We start from the raw sequence: 12,117 nt of genomic DNA on the forward strand, positions 1-12,117 counted from the left end.
AATTTGCACATTTATACTGTAATGTGGACTGTACTCTTATAAATCAATATTGCCAATTGAGCAAAGCTTGTCCTCAAAAGAGGAATGTATGTATTTTACATCCATTCAGGGCTAGCTCTAAGCTATTGGAGGGCCTAAACAAATTGCAAATTGTCTTTGGCCTTTGGAGGCTCCCTTTGGGGTGGGGGTGGGGGAGGGGGATTCCAGGCGCAAACAGTATATCTGCTGCTTTAATTATGGTGTGTAGATATGATACTGGAATTTGGAAGCTGTATCAGTTAAAGGTTTTGGCAGTGTGGGAGTGGTGAGTTCTAAGCACCAGATGGAAGCATGTAATGAATTATGGGCACTAAAATTGAGAGAAAGACAGACAAATAGACAGACAGACAGATGTCCACAACTTCCAGTTATTCTGCCCTGAGTATATCACGGAAAAATTTGCAAATACAAGCTGTGATATGCAAAACTTTAATCTCTCTCAAATGTACATTTAAAAAAAACATGCATACATTTACATTTCATAAATTATTTTTGATTATTTGTTGGTGTCATCCAAACAGTTAAAATATTATGCTCAAAGATATGGAATGCTGCCAGCTTCACCTCTATGCTCTTATGTGTAGAATAAAAAAATTATAAAAAATCAGAAAGTGAATAACTCTACTGTAGCTTTAGCACACAAAATAAATGCATGACAGGCAATGATGCAGAGTAAGAGTCATTTTTGCCTTGAGCAAAGGCAATGCACTTGAATTTCAGTGATAGGATAAGAGCTGTATGAATACTCTCTAGAACACGCAGAGTGTTTCTGAGGTCATAGGTGAAATGCTATCAACAGAAAACATGAGATGTGACATGATAATGACCAGTGGAACACCACATTCCATTAAGGTTGCTACAGACAATCCATGACAGAACAGGTGAACAAAAGAAATACAGCCAGTGACAATTCAAAGGGACACATGTACAAAGCACACACTCATGTGGCAATGCTCAGGGAAAAGTTGCACATAGCAACAGCACATAGGGAAAATACTCAGCACAGTAAAGGATGCTGTTTGAGCATACAATGTACAGTGGAGATAAGACACCAGAAGAAGTCGGTGAAGCTATGGTGGGGGAGTGATTGACGTTTGGTCCCTGTGGAGCTGTGATCCCCCTCTGCTGGCTCCTGCAGGTATGAGCAAAGGGAATGGACTTTATCTCCTGCCATACTGTCTGCGCTGAGCTGGAACTGGCCCTGATGTCTGCTACTATCAATTCACAGGCACTTACACTGTGTGTGTGTGTGTGTGCGAGCATGCGTGCCTGTGTTTGAGTGTAACTCCACAGCAGAATGAATAGCAGCAAAATATCTCTGATATCAGTATCGAGAGAGAGGGTAACAGCTGGCAGGAACAGAAGGAAAATACCTGTGGACCTTTACTCACAGAGTAGAGGTTCCCTCAGGTGCTTCCTTTACTCACAGAATGGGACAGAGGCCATAGTGATACACATACAGGAAGTGAGGTAGTTTCTGTACAAACTATTAAGTACAAAACAAAATGCTCAACTGGTTAAAATGACACTGACTGGATACACACACATGAACATGCGTGCATACACACACACACGCTCATGCACACACAGACACAGATACAGACACACACACACACACACACATACAAACTATAATAGTTTTAACTTTGTAAAAGTTTGATCTAAGGCAGATCAATCACTAATTAGCTATCCAGCATTCCAATGATTTTTAACATTTAGGGTAAAATTGGGGCTTTTTTTTCAGAGTAGTGAGACTGGATGCACATTTGCAGTCATTATCTAGGTATTGAGAGTGGTACTCAAACTCCATTAATATGATTAAAAATGATCACAGTAAAATGAAGGCTGGTTATTAAAATTCAAACACATTTAATGAGGGGGTGGTTATAGAATGCCCAGACCAGCTTTTCCTTGATTATACTTCACAAAAGTATATTCTGCAACATGGAAGTAGCACAAAAGTCCAACCATCCTATCTTGCTTGTTACCGTATGTACAATATTATTCTACTCATAGCAAATCTCACCACATCAAGACTACTGGCAAAGTCTTATTTCACAACAGTCAAGCGTGCATCTTTGCCCTCTTTTATATTATATTTTATAAAGTATTGAAAGCCACCAGGTGAAATGAATTAAAATGTCATCTACACAGTGACTGTAAACCAAAATGGAATGGTTTTATGAAGCCTGAGCATTAAGCAGTAAAACAGGTCGCTAACTCGTCTGCATGCTCATGCCACGGATCATGTCATGCCCCAACACCTTTATAGCACCTCTGACCTTGCTTTCAGCTTTTCTCCACATCTTCATTGTCTTATATGTGCAATGAAACACAATACAATAAATAAATAACATGTTTTATATGTATATGGATGAAATTAACAATAACAATCTTTTGTTGGCTCCCTAGCATGTGAAGGACAAACTGTGCTCCCAAGGTGTTCAGAAACAACAAACTGTCTGGCCACTCCCACAAGGCACAAGGGAAGCAGGGGGTTATTTTCACATGTGTCTGGAGACCCTGCAAAGGAGGATAGAGGGAGAGGCTGGAGCACTAACCATGGAAAGGCGGTGGGAGAGGACACACCTACCGGAGGATGGCTTTTATCCGACAAACCCCTGTGCCAGAATCTCCAGATGATGTGAATTCAGACAGGGAGACCTCTGAATGCAGCACAAAAGGGGGGGGGGGGGGGGGGGATGGAGCAGCTCACTATCTCTAAAGGAGTGGGGCTCTATGCCACACAGAGCCAGGAGGAATCAGTGTGGCAGGAGAGGACTGACCCGGGCGGGAGCAAGCGGGTTTATGGTGAGGACAGTGTCCATGTGGAACTGTAGCATCATGCACAGCCCAATCCCCCAGTCCAGGAAAACAGTCAGGGTGGGAACAGTGCACTGCCAGTGGCGTTTGCGCACAGCGTGAAGGACTCCCTTCCTTGTGTAAACCACATGTAGCTGGAATCAGTCTTTAAATTCTGGCACAACAGAGCTGTATGCTTCAGCTGCATCCCTTCTGTTCACCTCTCCGCACACTTAATAACCTACAGAGCGGACCGACAGCCTAACTATAGCGCCCAGTATATGCGCACTCCAATCCCTCAGTGAAGACTAAAGATGTGTAATATAGCTCTGTCTGATCATTACGATGTGTACAGCCGTGATGATAACAGATAACTTTGTGATAATTGTCGGTATTACAACATGCTTATAATACCATCCGAGTACAGGTAGTTATTTATTGTCTTGAAAGTGTGACTAGGGCCTGACTGGTTGTGAGACAGTTCAAGGGAAAAGTTTGGTTATAGAACCAGGTGCCTGCAGATACAAATACCAGGTGAGATACAGTTACTGCACCCTTGAGCAAAGCATTTAATCTAAGATGCTTCAGTAAAAATATTTACACTGGCCAACTAAAAGGCGTCAGCCCAAACCAATAAAGAACAATAAGAGAAATAAAAACAAAAAACAAACAGAATATTTACTATTTAGCACACATACTGTATCTAAATATGTCCTATACTGAATGAAAAACAAAACAAGTTTACAAAAAAAATAATATATTTTTACAGTACTGTATATGAAATTAATTTTAAATTCCTATGAGAAAAGCAACAGAATAAAAAAAATTAATTTTGGACTAAGCTTCGGACCGTTTGGTTGACACGTTTATCGGTATTTGTATGATGTTTCAATAGCATTTATAAGGTTCAGAGATTTGAAAGCTTTCCCCATTCTGCATTTAAATGTACCTCTGTTATGTTATTTCAGTTTAGCACCTCAGCGAGAACAATGTGAAATATCTGGGTAAGCACTTATGTTCCTCAAGAGACTGATAAACGTTTTAACACAACAATAAAATAAACCCTTCAAGAATATCACAGTGTATGTTTGGGGCCACTACCATCTGGGACCAATAATATCTTGTTCCAGGCAAATATTAATCTCCGAATGCAGAAACATGTTCATCTGACCTCACTGACCCCTGAAGGGTGTGGCCTGCATTTAAATCAATGCAATTACGACACAAAGGTAAGGGAGTAGACACTGGGTGTCTGACCACCAATGAGTTCCATCGGCAGGAAATCAGAAAGACATAACATAAGAAGTCTGAGAGGAATATGTTTAAAACCACCCAAACCCAAATGTGTACAGCTCAGCTGCATTACTGCAGAGTGGCAAGTTATCATTCAAAAAATGTTTTGCCAGGTGTATGAGTGGAGGTGTCTGGTTGATCAGTGGCCTGCGATGCACAGCTCTCATTAACTCTCAGACGAAGCTGTGATATTTCTCCCAATAGCCTGACCTGACATCACAGGCCAAGGGGACCCAAATGGTCTCTGTAAACTGAAATTTGTTTCTTTGATGATGGGTGCATCGGTGGGACAGCGATATCCTTTCCACACTTTATGTCTTCTGTTAGGACGATTGCCAGGCACTTGCATGGCATTCTCAGATGTACGGCTTACTCTGCAGGGTACACCCACGCTTGCCTTCAAAGTGCACGTCCGTGGAGATTTAAAAAGTCCAGACTCTCTCCTCAAACACCACCAGCACTTTAAACACTTCTCTCAGCTCCCAAATTCACTTGACTGGGCTGAGATTTTAGCCAACTAGCAGCATGCTATGAGATTGAACTCAATGAAATGCTCCATCAAAGTTAGAAGTTTAGAGTGCGCAAACATTAATGAGTATTAATGGGGAACACTGCGAAAACGAGTGGCCAGCTGTCAAATCTGGAAGATAAAGATGGGGTTGCAGTATCAAGTTGTAAATACTGACACAATTACCATTGCCCATATCAAAGTTCCACTTGAAAAAATTTGCAATAAAGCAAGAAAGTTCAGAGTAAAATATGAACGAGACCAAGAACGCTAATGACTATATATTTTACAGTCCATTGATCAATGGGTAAACTGGTACCAGTTGGCAAGTGTGCACAAATAGTTGAATTTTATATTTGAACTGGCAACTTTGACAAAATATGGCTTCTCCTACTAAGCTGACCACTTTCCATCATCATCTATATCATCTATCATTTCCATTTTGATCTGGTGTTGCACTGAAGAATTCATCAGAAGTTCATATGAGATTTACTATAAGCAATAAAACAGAAGATCAGGCTGAATGTGCATAAAAACAGACCTTTCCAGCTGATTGCCTAAACGCAGCACTCCGCTCCAGCCCATAGGCCTATACGTATTGAGCCTTTAATCCATTTTCTGCGTCATGTTACTAAATGCTCACATTATTATCAGACAAAGACTATTGATTTGACCTAAGCTGTAGTTATTCATCCGAAGACTGAACTACTCTCTGTACACCTCATATAATTACCTATTCTCTTTAATTGCAAGAGTAGTTTAGATATTAGGGGAGGAAAAGAGGATCAATATTTGACCATTTACAAAGAGTTTTACCGTAAATTGGTTTCACAAACAAGGAAATCTCAAGTCAACAGAGGGCAGCAGCAGAAATAATGAAATGTGACTGTGGCCTTGTGGGTATTTATTCCGCCAGGTGAGTGGCTGTGCAGGTCTCAAATGGCAGTCACAGTAGATGCTGCAGTTTCGGTCAACCAAACATTGTCCTTCAATTACAGCCATAAGATGAAAAGACACATCTAAGCAGTACACATCACAATGCGGATTTCCACGTACCCATGTATTGTTTTTACACCTTCAAGGACCCCAGTAAAGGGAAGAGAGAACATTGATTTCACAAACGTCTGAAGGTGGGCAAATGAACAAACGATTTATGTTAGCTACTCTGCATCAATGCTATAGTGTGTTGCTGAAAAAAAAACACATGATTGTAGACATAGAAGGAAGCATATTGAAAAAATCTAATCCTCTGCCATGTCACTGCCATTCTATGGAAAATAGTCTCCTAGGACACGTAAGAGAAGGGTGTGTCTAATCAAAACACACTCTTGAGTCTGGCTTTTGATGCGACCATATAATTGTGCAGCATTCAACTGCCAACACTCATGGATTTACTCAGACAGTGCCAGCTGCAACCAGATTGCAAAACAACTTGACATACCTGATGGTGTTTTCTCTTTAGATATCCAATTCTCACAATGGCCACTTTGTATTTAGATTTATATTGTAAAAATGTCCAAATTCAGCAAGTATATTTCTAAGAGAAATGATAAAGAAAAAACAAAAGAGGTTAGTTATACTTGTATCTGCACAATATTACTGCAGTAATTTCCCAATTCTATTAAATACAGATATGATTATGACAGACATTGAACACTGTGCCTGGAACACTGTGCCTGCTCACAGGAGAAGAAGTTGGTGTTTTTCCTAAGTTGTATGATGTGTTTGGGTTGTCCCAGTGCTGGCTGTAGCCTGTAGATCCCAAGGGCAGTACAGAGAGGGAATTCAGTCGGCTGGAATTCTATGTATCATTGTACCAGCTACCTATCCAATCAGTCAAGCACCCATATCATGCCTGCAGAAGCTACACATTTAATGTTCTCCTACTACTACATGTCTGTGTGAACATAATTAGTGAAGTGAAAAGAAGCAGTGGTGTGCATGAGAACAGTTACATGCTTAACAGAACAGGCGTATCATACCAAAATTATTATTAGTACTATTAGTTGAAAAACTATATTCAACACTTGATGCAAATGTACAGGATGTGAGACTAATAGCCTTTAAATAGCACCCTCTGCAGTTTCCATCAAATGAATCATGGGGCTTATGCGACCCATAATTGTAGAGTCTGCATGTTTCTTGATCTCACTGTGGACAGTAATGGGCAAAATAACTGTGAGGAGAGCTGAGTTTGTGGCAGTGTCAGTCAGAGAAGGAATTTCATTAAATTTTATATTATCAAATATTATAATCAGAAAAATGCTCTGACAAACAACTTGGCAAACACAGAGACATTCCACATGGTTTTGACTACCTTCTGTACCTGGATTTAACAAGAAACAATTCTTTAATTGATTATCCTCTCAACCATAACTCCAGATGAACAGCAGATATCTAGCTTTAAACTGGAATTATTATCCAAGAAATGACAAACTTAAGTCTCAAATATCCCCTAGTCAAACATCTAGCTTTCTACTGCTTTCTGGATACTTCATTTAGTAGAGGCTTTCAAATGAATCACTGCATAACTTGTCTTGATTAATTTAATTCACATAACAAGTGCTGAATATTCACATCAGAAGATCTATGTACATATTTTGTTATATATTTTGCACATCTTTATGATTATTTGTCTGTTATGCCCATATCATGTGTATCAATGTTTGCTTCTTGAATGTCTGCTTCATAATGAACTGTGTGAAGTGATCTGAGACATTTCATGAGTAAAAAGCACTATAAATGAAATCTGATTTGCTTCTTGTTTGTTGTATCCAGGCCATTTTGCTGTCTATAACATCTCAAAATGCACAGGAAAATGGTTTGTGGGACTGCTGTACACATTTATTTTTGAGAAACATTTGATACTAGCAAAGTGGATGTGCTGCAGGTGCCATTTAAAACATCTTGCAGGAAGCATAGATTAAAACCCTGAAGCACTGCTAGCTGCCCCGTGTCTCTGCATGTCCAGAACAGCAGCTGGCAGATGGTGGTTTCATGCCTGCTTCTTAGTACCGTGGTCCATCTGGACAGCATTAGAGGTAGGTGCAATCCACTGCCTCAGAGAATACACTCGGTTTGCGTGACTTCAAAGCAAAACAATATGGCCGGTCATAAAAGGGAGGCAGCGATTTTCCTTAAGCTGTGGTCAAGAGAGGATACTCCTCTGTTTATCAGCCAAAGCACCAGGGTGTCCGTATTTCCAAAAAAAAAAAAAAAAAGGGGAGAGTGGGAAAGGGAGAAAGAGGGCGAAAGATAGCTATAGAGAGCAGAGGCTGTAAGCTGATCATTCTCTGATACAGTACTCATCTTCTTGTATACCATTCCTATTGCTTAAAGCCAGGGAATGATGGGAGGAGTGATCTTTTAAGAGGCATCTGAATTCTGCAGCACAGGGATGAAATGATAGTAGGCATTGCAGCTTCCATTGACTCTCTCTCTCTCTCTCTCTCTCTCTCTCTCTCTCTCTCTCTCTCTCACACACACACACACACACACAGCCACAAGTACATTTATGAAGAATGACATGCATTATCCTATAGCGACACATAAGGCTAAAACAATCCTTAGAGAATATTTCTATTGGTGTGCCTTCACAAAATGCAGTTTACAAAAGCCATCCTTGGTTTTATGACTGACTGCCAGACTGAATGCTTGGAACAAAGCAGATTTTTATTCCACACAACAGGTTTTTTTTTTTTTTTGTCTTTTCTCCACATCGAAACACAGTAAAAGCTCAAAACAACACCATCTTCTAATCTATTGTTGCTAAAATGAAGGATACACGAGTCGAACACGTATGGCCAACTTACTTCTAAAACATTGGTAGTAATGTCACATATTCAGCACCATTTTTTTTTTATTATTTGATTTTCTCTCAGTACACAATATACAACAATCACAGGGAATTATACAGGTATGTTCTGAATAATTAATTGCGTGTAATCAAGTATGATTTCAAAGTGACACCCGCATTCATAAAATATACATAAGAAATGGGGCAGAATTCTATAGTATGCGTAGCCTTACAGAAAGCTCATCTTGCAAAATAACATATTTTGCAAAAAAATTAATTAATTAATTAAAAAAAAGATTGAAACCGGAAAGTGCACTTTGCGAAACTGAAAGGCAGACTTGTGAGCCTGTGCTGCAGAGGATAGTTAAGGTTGGTCATTAAAAAGCCAGTGGTAATTGGAGGTGTTAATGGAGCAGCCATCAGAGAAAGCCGTGCTCACTCACATAATGAAAGTGAACAATCCCCAATAGGATAGGAGCCATTAATTGTAATTTTATCATGCACTTAAAAAAAATCTCTCTGAACAATTCAGAAAGCTTAGTTCCCATACCTGCCAATCTCCGGTGTCATAAAGCCAGAACTTTATAATAGCGGGGGCACTTTTCAAATAGACCCAATCCAACAATGGAAATTATTGTTAAAAACAACTAGACTGTGTACAATGCCTACCCAGCTTTTTAATCTTCCAACAGTTAATGATGGTTACAGAGTGCATGGGAAAACACTAATGTATAACAACAATTTACCATATCTACTGTGTGCAGATGGTGACAAGAAAGCCAAGCCAGGATTTTTACATTTCTTATTTTTAACGTACTCTTGGTTGGTTGAGCGACCAACATCTGAATGAATGAGAAATGTACGTAATAATCTCAAAAGATGTTTCTATCTGATATTAACCACATATTTTGTTTTACATTATTTATTTTACATTTTCTTCTTGTTATGAGTATGAGGTACAATAATGATAATGAATCAGTTTGGCTATGACAGTAGCCAATTTGACTAAATGTAAACAATTCTAAAAGAGTTCCACCTAAGTGGCAGCAGTCTTATAGGCTGTATATAAGGTATGGAAACAGGAAATAAGTTCAATTTGAAATCCTGCCATTAAAGTCTGCTCGTTGTTGAAATGTCTGCCCACCCATCAAACAGTATACTATGTGATATATGGTAAAGACTCAACTATTAATAAAATGAGGCAAGGAGGAGTCATCCTTGTTATATTCTATAAGATTGACATTTGGTAATTGACCACCTCACACTCAATTTTAACTTTGATGCTGTATTTCATATTCGCATATGTACTGTGATTGCCAATAAACTTGCATCTGTCAGTGCGTGAGAATAGGCAACCTAATTCCTGTCAAAAAAAGGACAGATGAAAATTGTAATATATAAGCTGCCAAGCAAAAAAAAAGCTAACCCTGTTATTTACAAGATCAATGCTAATTTAACAACATAATTTGCAATTTTGCTGGCTATCTGTTATACCACTGTGGTGTTTGGTGTATTGCAGCATGAAAATGATTTGCCATGTTAGTGAATCTCCCTGGAGAAGCATCTCTATCCTTTTCAAGTGCAAATGAAAAATATGTAAATTTAATCAACACAAATTTGTAGAGTTACTATAGATAATACATTTCTTACCCTGTGATATTATAGTAAAACAAGGTAGGTTATTGGCTTCCCAAGCCACTGTCTAAATTTTTTCAAAAATAATTTTTCCTCAGTGCCTAGTTTCCTATTGTGAGCAACATGTATTTGATGAAACAAGATTTTGCACGCTGAAGAAGACCAGATTGGTTGAAACATGTTGCTGCATATCACTAGTACCCATAGCCATTTACCGTTAGCTCATTTTCCATCTGTTTGGTGAGCTACCCATGCATTCTATGTCTTGTCAAGCTCAAACAGATGGTATCCTTGTTTCTCCAAATTCAGGTTGTGTGCCTTTTTGGATGGTGTGTGCATTTGCAGATTTTATTTTTTTTTTTTTTGAAAATTAAAGCTGCACCATGTTGATTTGGCTGTTTTTTGTGTTAAAATACTGTGACACTATCTACCTGCCATGAAATGTACCCATGTTATTGTGCATTGCCATCAACATGCCCTTAACTGAACACAGTGGGAGCCCTAATTTCAGTCTGCAATACCTATAGTTAAAAATTTGCAGCTAACACCATCTATTGTTTACAATCAACTGAAACTGCTTATTAAAGGATATTAAATACAGTTACCATTCTCATTGCATCTAACTTGCATTCACATGCCTATGATATAAATTGTTTTTAGGATGCTCAGAAAGGTTGCTAGGTTACAAATCATAGCTTGTACAATGCCTGCAATTAAGCAGTCAAACGGTTTATTAAAATATTTTTCCAGGCAACCTCAACTGGAGAGTTCTCTCTGTAAGACAGTTTTGAAGCCATATGTTCACATAAATATGGGAATCATAAAAATAGCACCACCAGGCTTATGACAACATTGCCTATTTAAACAGATCATTGATTATTTTAGAAAATCTGAATATCTGAGAATATCTGGCTCAAGTAGGCTTGATACTTGCAAGGGTGAGTGCAATCTCCAGTGAACAGACTTAACTCACTTTTTATTTGCAAATTTTGTAATTTACCATACATAATAATTTATATTTATGTATAACACACATTTAACTGTGTTTAACCCATCACTGTATGTGCTGTAACCCTCACTAGAAGTGAGAATTGCATGTGTTGATGAGAGCATCTTCAGAAAACCTTCTATGACAAGAGGGTTTGTTTCTGTTTGGAGCATGAAAGGCATACCAAAATAATAATAATAATAATAATAATAATAATAATAATAATAATAATAATTCAGTAGCCCTTACATGTGATGATCTGCTAAGTAAATAAAATCAAAACTTGTTTGAACTAACATAAAAATATGTTAACCTCACAAGGAAAGAGTATTTGCGTCATTTCAGCGTAAAGTTTTCATATTAACTTGACAGTGTAAATTATACACTAGGCTTTTTTTACCCCAGACTTTTTTAGAGTAGCAGTAAAGTATGGTGTATTAGAACCTATGATTAAGCACTGTGTCACCATTCCATACCCCCTCCCCCAATACTACTCCAAACTCTCAAGAGTATAAATTGAATCCATTTTGCTTAAAAAGTTATGATTTTAATAACTTTTCCTTAACACTGAAGAGTTGAAGACATATACCTGTTTTGCATAATTACTTGAAATGGTTCAGATTTTATGTGGAGGTCTTTAGAAATTTATGGGTCTATAATGAGAACCAACAGATAAAAGCACTACCTTTCTGAATCCATTTGAAAAATGACATGAAAAAGTGCAACAATTACCAACAATAAAACTGTCAGGCTAGTTTCTAAACTTTGTCTGTCTTCAATGTAAGACAGATTCTTATATATGTTATGGCTCAAACTTTTCCATTAAAAAGAAAATAGAGAAATAAATCACAATACAAAGTGAGTATCACAGGGACAAATGTAAAATGCACTAAGTAAGGTGGGCTAATAAAAAAAAAATTTTAAAATCACACTTCTGTGGATGTACCCCGCTGGGGGTACCCTGGGCAGTAAACAGATTCTATTAAAGAGATGAAGGAGCAGGGGTTGAGGTCAACAGCATGACATTTGGGGCAAAGTGACCCAGTACAGCAAAAT

At 38.3% G+C, this 12,117-nt stretch overlaps 1 protein-coding gene across 6 annotated transcripts in view; it reads right to left on the bottom strand.

Moving 5' to 3' along the window:
* The window catches only part of fhit (fragile histidine triad diadenosine triphosphatase), a 212,879-nt gene that overhangs the window by 175,286 nt on the left and 25,476 nt on the right, over positions 1 to 12,117 (bottom strand). For 2 of the 6 annotated variants that reach the window (XM_035389367.1, XM_035389365.1), the window contains exon 2: positions 6,084 to 6,179. The exons of 3 other annotated variants lie outside the window; for them this stretch is intronic. The gene's annotated coding sequence lies outside the window, so the exon portion shown is untranslated. Of the gene's footprint in view, positions 1 to 6,083; positions 6,180 to 6,326; positions 6,386 to 12,117 lie in introns of those variants that run through there. One more of the 6 variants, XM_035389368.1, reaches the window with a different exon arrangement.

Source organism: Anguilla anguilla, chromosome 13, assembly GCF_013347855.1.
Source record: "Anguilla anguilla isolate fAngAng1 chromosome 13, fAngAng1.pri, whole genome shotgun sequence".
NCBI lineage: Eukaryota > Metazoa > Chordata > Actinopteri > Anguilliformes > Anguillidae > Anguilla > Anguilla anguilla.